Here is a 7,435-nt window from a genome sequence, read left to right on the forward strand (position 1 = left end):
TTCTTTTGCGTCTGTCACTACGCCCAACATCGCGAGTTTGAAGCTCGTCACAGCCATTCAATCCTTGAATCCTACTCAGAATACCACAGACAAGGTTTAGACTTTCCGGATTCTCATGAATGCCGCCATCAATTCTAGCTTATACCACAAAGATTCTGATTAAGGAATCTAAGAGACATTCATTCAATCTGATGTAAAACAGAGGTGGTTGTCAGGCACACGTTCGTGGATTGAGGAAGGTGATGAGTGTCACGGATCATCACCTTCTTCATGGTGAAGCGCGAATGAACATCTTAGATAGGAACAAGCGTGTTTGAATGGGAAAACAAAGATAATTGCATTAATTCATCGAGACGCTGCAGAGCTCCTCACCCCCAACAATGGAGTTTAAAGACTCATGCCGTCAAAGAGTATAAAATTCAGATCTAAAAATGTCATGAGATACAAAATAAGTCTCTAAAAGTTGTTTAAATACTAAACTAGTAACCTAAGTTTACAGAAAATGAGTAAACTAAGATGGATAATGCAGAAATCCACTTCTGGGGCCCACTTAGTGTGTGCTGGGGCTGAGACTTAAGCTTCTCACATGCCTGGGCTGTTTCTGGAGTTGAACGCCAGGTTGTAACCTGTTTCTGGCGTTGAACTCCCACTTGCAACCTGTTTCTGGCGCTGAATGCCAGACTACAACATGGAACTGGCGTTTAACGCCAGTTTACGTCATCTATCTTTGTGAAAAGTATGCTATTATATATTGCTGGAAAGCCCTGGATGTCTACTTTCCAACCCAATTAAGAGCGCGCCAAGTGGACTCTTGTAGCTCCAAAAAGTCCATTCCGAGTGCAGGGAGGTCAAAATCCAATAGCATCAGCAGTCCTTTTTCAGCCTGAATTAGATTTTAACTCAGCTCCTTCAATTTCAGCCAGAAAATACCTGAAATCACGAAAAAATACACAAACTCATAGTAAACTCCAGAAATATGAATTTTGCTCAAAAACTAATAAAAATATATTAAAACTAACTAAAACACACTAAAATCTACATGAAATTACCCCCAAAAAGCGTATAAAATATCCGCTCATCACAACACCAAACTTAAACTGTTGCTTGTCCTCAAGCAACTAGATAAATAAAATAGGATAAAAATAAATTAAGAAACAATAATATCTCCGAGTTTCAAGTGAAGCTCAGATTCTAATTAGATGAGCGGGGCTTAGTAGCTTTTTGCTTCTGAACAGTTTTGGCATCTCACTTTATCCTTTGAAGTTCAGAATGATTGGCATCCATAGGAACTCAGAATTCAGATAGTATTATTGATTCTCCTAGTTTAGTATGTTGATTCTAGAACACAGTTACTTTATGAGTCTTGGCCGTGGCCCTAAGCACTTTGTTTTCCAGTATTACCACCGGATACATAAATGCCACAGACACATAACTAGGTGAACCTTTTCAGATTGTGACTTAGCTTTGCTAGAGTCCCCAATTAGAGGTTTCCAGAGTTTTTAAGCACACTCTTTTGCTTTGGATCACGACTTTCACCACTCAGTCTCAAGCTTTTCACTTGGACCTGCATGCCACAAGCACATGGTTAGGGACAGTTTGATTTAGCCGCTTAGGCCTGGATTTATTTCCTTGGGCCCTCCTATCCATTGATGCTCAAAGCCTTGGATCCTTTTCACCCTTGCCTTTTGGTTTAAAGGGTTATTGGCTTTTTCTATCTCTTTTGCTTTTTTTTGCAAAATATATTTTTTCGCAAGCTTTTGCTATTCACTGCTTTTTCTTGCTTCAAGAATCAATTTCATAATTTTTCAGATCATCAATAACATTTCTCTTGTTCATCATTCTTTTAGGAGCCAACAATTTTAACATTCATAAAATTCAATATAAAAAATATGCACTGATTAGGCATTCATTTAGAAGACAAAAAGTATTGCCACCACATATAAATAATTAGAATTTTTCTTATTAAGAACTCGAAAAAAATATTGTCTCTTTATTCTAAAAATCTACTATTTTATTCATGTTTGATGATGATGAAAAAAATAAATCATAGCTTAATTGGAGATAAAATCAAAATAGATATATTAATTACTACTACTCATATATAACTTCTAAGGTAAATTCCTATAAGAACAACTATCACAGAGTTAAGGCAAAGATTAGGACTCAACAACCTTTATTTTGAGGGGTGGATGCTCCTTTAATCTGTGGGGTGCTTTGTCCTTCAAGAGACAGCTTCTGGCGCTTCAGCTCCTATATCTCCAGATATTCGTCTTCTTTCAGATCGAATTTAACTTCTGGGATCACTGATCTCAGACCCATTATTTTGTGGTACTGGTCTGCATGTTCTTTGGTTAAGAACTTCTCTTGATTCCAAAGTGGTTTTGGAATATTCTCTTTCTTGCCTCTTAAAGTGGTTTGTTTTCCCTTAGGTGCCATGATCTTGATGAGTTTTAGCTCATTGATCACGGAAAAAACACACCAAACTTAGAGGTTTGCTTGTCCTCAAGCAAAAGAAAGGAAAGGAGAGGAATAGAAGGAGAGGCAATTTCAAAAATTCAAAAGGTATGATGAGATTTTGAAAAATATTTGGGATGAATTTGAAAAGATAATTGAGTTTTAAAAATATTTTTTAAAAGAACTTGGATGGGATTTGAAAAGGATTTGTGTTTATGAATTAAGATACATTTAATATTTTTGAAAAAGGGATTTTAGAAATTAGGATTAAAATTTTTGGAATTGAAGGATGAGAGTTTGTAACATGTTTATGCAACAAATCATGAATTGAAATATGAAAATTGGAAAAATGTGAAGTAAAAATGAATTTACCTCCTCCCCACAATCCTGGCGTTAAATGCCCAAACGCTGCATGTTTTGGGCGTTTAACGCCCATCTGTAGCTTCTCCTGGGCGTTCAACGCCCAGCTGTTGCTTCTAGCTGGCGTTGAACGCCAGAAACTCCTTTGTCACTGGGTGTTTTTCTGAACGCCCAGGACGCTGTAAATCTGGCATTAAACGCCCAGAAGGTGCTTCTTTCTGGCGTTTAACGCCCAGAAGATGCTTCTTTCTAGCGTTTAACACCCAGATGACTATCTCTACTGGCGCTGAACGCCTAGTAGCTGCTTCTTTTGGGCGTTCAACGCCCAAAATAGCTCTTACTGGCTTTTTCGCACCAGTGATCTTCTTTTTGCTGTTTTATCCTCTGAAGCCTTCTGTAACTCTGTATCATTCACTGAAATGTATTATCTAATTTAAAATTAAAATTACAAATAAAATAAACTCATGACTGGGTTGCCTCCCAGCAAGCGCTTCTTCATTGTCTTTAGCTGGACTATTACTGAGCTTTAATCAAGCCTCAGTTTTGAGCATTCTTACTCAAAATTGCTTTCAAGATAATGTTTGACTCTCTGTCCATTAACAATAAACTTTTTGTTAGAATTATTATCCTGAAGCTCTACGTATCCATATGGTGATACACTTGTAATCACATATGGTCCTCTCCACCAGGATTTCAATTTCCCGGGGAATAATCTGAGCCTAGAATTAAACAGCAGAACTTTCTGCCCTGGGTCAAAGACTCTGGATGACAACTTCTTATCATGCCATCTTTTTGCTTTCTCTTTGTAAATTTTTTCATTTTCAAAAGCATTGAGTCTAAATTCCTCTAGCTCATTTAACTGGAACAATCGCTTTTCTCCAGCTAACTTGGCATCAAGGTTTAGGGATCTGGTTGCCCAATAGGCCTTATGCTCCAGTTCCACTAGCAAGTGACAGGCTTTTCCATACACAAGCTGGTATGGAGAAGTTCCTATAGAAGTCTTGAATGATGTTCTGTATGCCCACAGAGCATCATCCAAGCTTCTTGCCGAATCCCTTCTGCGGTTAATCACAGTCCGTTCCAGGATTCTTTTAAGTTCTCTATTAGAGACTTCAGCTTGCCCATTTGTCAGTGGATGATATGGAGTGGCCACCCTGTGGCTAACTCCATATCGAACCAAAGCAGAGTAAAGTTGTTTATTGCAGAAATTAGTACCCCCATCACTGATTAGTACTCTAGGGATACCAAATCTACTGAAGATGTGTTTCTAGGGGAATTTCAGCACTGTCTTAGTATCATTAGTGGGTGTTGCTATAGCTTCTACCCATTTGGATACATAATCCACTACCACCAGAATATAAGTGTTTGAGTATGATGGTGGGAATGGTCCCATGAAGTCAATACCCCATACATCAAACAACTCAATCTCCAAGATCCCTTGTTGAGGCATGGCATAACTGTGAGGCAAATTACCAGATCATCCTCCATAATGTGATCCATGGCAGTGCCAGAGGATCTTCTGTGTTTCTTCTTTAGGCACACATCTACGGATTACTCCGTCTGCACATCTCATGAAGAGATATGGTTCATCCCAAAGATAGTATTTTGCATCCGTGATTAATTTCTTTGATTGCTGCCTACTATATTCTTTGGGTATGAATCTTATTGCCTTGTAGTTTGCAATGTCTCCAAACCATGGCACTTCCTGGATGGCAAAGAGGTGCTCATCCCAAAAGTTTTCAGAGATCTCAGTAAGAGGGAGGGATGCCCCTTCTAGTGGTTCTATTCGGGACAGGTGATTTGCTACTTGGTTCTCTGTTCCTTCTCTGTTTCTTATTTCTATATCAAACTCTTGCAGAAGCAACACCCATCTGATGAGTCTGGGTTTTGAATCCTGCTCTGTGAGTAGATATTTAAGAGCAGCATGGCCAGTGTACACAATCACTTTTGATCCTACTAAATAAGATCTAAACTTGTCAATGGCGTAAACCACTGCAAGTAACTCTTTTTTGTGGTTGTGTAGTTCTTCTGTGCGTCATTTAAAACACGACTGGCATAGTAAATGACGTGCAGAAGCTTGTCATGCCTTTGTCCCACACTGCACCAATGGCATGGTCACTGGCATCACACATTAGTTCAAATGGTGATGTCCAGTCTGGTGCAGAGATTACTGGTGCTGTGACCAGCTTAGCTTTCAGAGTCTTAAATTTCAGCAGACACTCCTTATCAAAGATAAATGGCGTGTCAGCAGCTAGCAGATTACTCAAAGGTTTGGCAATTTTTGAAAAATCTTTTATAAACCTCCTATAGAATCCTGCATGCCCCAAAAAGCTTCTGATTGCCTTAACATTGGTAGGTGGTGGTAATTTTTCAATTACCTCTACCTTAGCTTGATCCACCTCTATTCCCTTGTTCGAAATTTTGTGCCCAAGGACAATTCCTTCAGTCACCATAAAGTGACATTTCTCCCAGTTTAAAACCAGGTTAGTCTCTTGGCACCTCTTTATAACAAGTGCTAGATGGTCAAGACAGGAGCTGAATGAGTCTCCAAATACTGAAAAGTCATCCATGAAGACTTCCATAAATTTTTCCATCATATCAAAGAAAATAGAGAGCATGCACCTTTGAAAGGTTGCAGGTGCATTGCATAGGCCAAATGGCATCCTTCTGTATGCAAATACTCCGGATGGACATGTGAATGTTGTTTTCTCTTGATCCTGGGGATCTACTGCAATTTGATTATAACCTGAATATCCATCAAGAAAGCAGCAGTAATTATGACCTGCTAGTCTTTCTAGCATCTGGTCTATGAAGGGTAAAGGAAAATGATCCTTTCTGGTAGCTGTATTCAGCCTTCTGTAATCAATACACATACGCCACCCTGTAACTGTTCTTGTAGGAACCAGTTCATTTTTTTCATTATGAACCACTGTCATGCCACCCTTCTTAGGGACGACTTGGACAGGGCTTACCCAAGGGCTATCAGAAATGGGATAAATAATCCCAGCCTCTAGTAATTTGGTAACCTCCTTCTGCACCACCTCCTTCATGGTTGGATTCAGCCGCCTCTGTCGTTAAACCACTGGCTTAGCATCACCCTCCAATAGGATCTTGTGCATGCATCTGGCTGGACTAATGCCCTTAAGATCACTAATGGACCATCCAAGAGCTGTCTTGTGTGTCCTTAGCACTTGAATTAGTGCTTCCTCATCCTGTGGCTCTAAGGTAGAGCTTATGATTACAGGAAAGGTATCACCTTCTCCTAGAAAAGCATATTTCAGGGATGGTGGTAATGGTTTGAGCTCGGGTTTGGGAGGTTTCTCCTCTTCCTGAGGAATTTTCAAAGGTTCTATTATTCTCTCTGATTCCTCTATATCAGGCTGAACATCCTTAAAGATATCCCCTAGCTCTGATTCGAGACACTCAGTCATATTGACTTCTTTTACGAGAGTGTCAATAATATCAATGCTCATGTAGTCGTTTGGGGTGTCTGGATGCTGCATAGCTTTGACAACATTCAACTTAAACTCGTCCTCATTGACTATCAGGGTCACTTCTCCTTTTTGGACGTCAATGAGGGTTCGTCCAGTTGCTAGGAAAGGTCTTCCTAGAATGAGATTTGCACTCTTGTGCTCCTCCATTTCCAGCACCACAAAGTCAGTGGGAAAGGCAAATGGCCCAACCTTGACAATCATGTCTTCAATTACGCCTGATGGGTATTTAATGGAGCCATCAGCAAGTTGGAGACATATCCGGGTTGGTTTCACTTCATCAGTCAACCCAAGCTTTTTGATAGTAGCTGCTGGTATTAGGTTAATACTTGCCCCAAGATCACATAGAGCTTGCTTGATACAAGTACCTTCTAATGTGCATGGTATCATAAAGCTTCCCGGATCTTTAAGCTTCTCAGGTAAGCTTTTCAGAATGACTGCACTGCATTCTTCAGTGAGGTAAACTTTCTCAGTTTCCTTCCAATCCTTCTTATGACTTAAGATCTCTTTCATGAACTTAGCATAAGAGGGTATTTGCTCAAGTGCCTCTGCAAACGAAATCTTTATTTCAAGAGTCCTGAGATAGTTTGCAAAGCGGGCAAATTGCTTATCCTATTCCGCTTGGCAGAGTTTCTAAGGATAAGGCATTTTGGCTTTGTATTCCTCAACCTTAGTTGCTGCAGGTTTATTACCTACAGATGTGGGTTGATAAGCCTTTTTAGAAGGGTTGTTATCAGCACTTGTATGTGTCTGATCTCCCACTGGCATTTGAATGCCAGGAATGGAAGCTGGAGTGGCGTTAGACGCCAACTCCTTATCTGTTTCTGGCGTCTGAATGCCAGAACTGTGCTTCCTTTGGGCGTTCAACGCCAATTCCTTGCTTGTTTCTGGCGTTGAACGCCAAGACTGAGCATGGTTTGGTCGTTCAACGCCAGCTTTCCACCCATTCTCTGGCATTTGAGCGCCATCATTATTCCTCTCTGGGCTCTTATTGTCCTCAGAGGAATTTTGGTTAGTTTGCTCATTTCTTGGCTTCCTGCTATCTTGAAGTGAGGTATTTAATGTTTTTCCACTTCTTAATTGAACTGCTTGGCATTCTTTTGTTATTTGTTTTGATAATTGCTGTTCTG

Source organism: Arachis duranensis, chromosome 10, assembly GCF_000817695.3.
Source record: "Arachis duranensis cultivar V14167 chromosome 10, aradu.V14167.gnm2.J7QH, whole genome shotgun sequence".
Lineage (NCBI taxonomy): Eukaryota > Viridiplantae > Streptophyta > Magnoliopsida > Fabales > Fabaceae > Arachis > Arachis duranensis.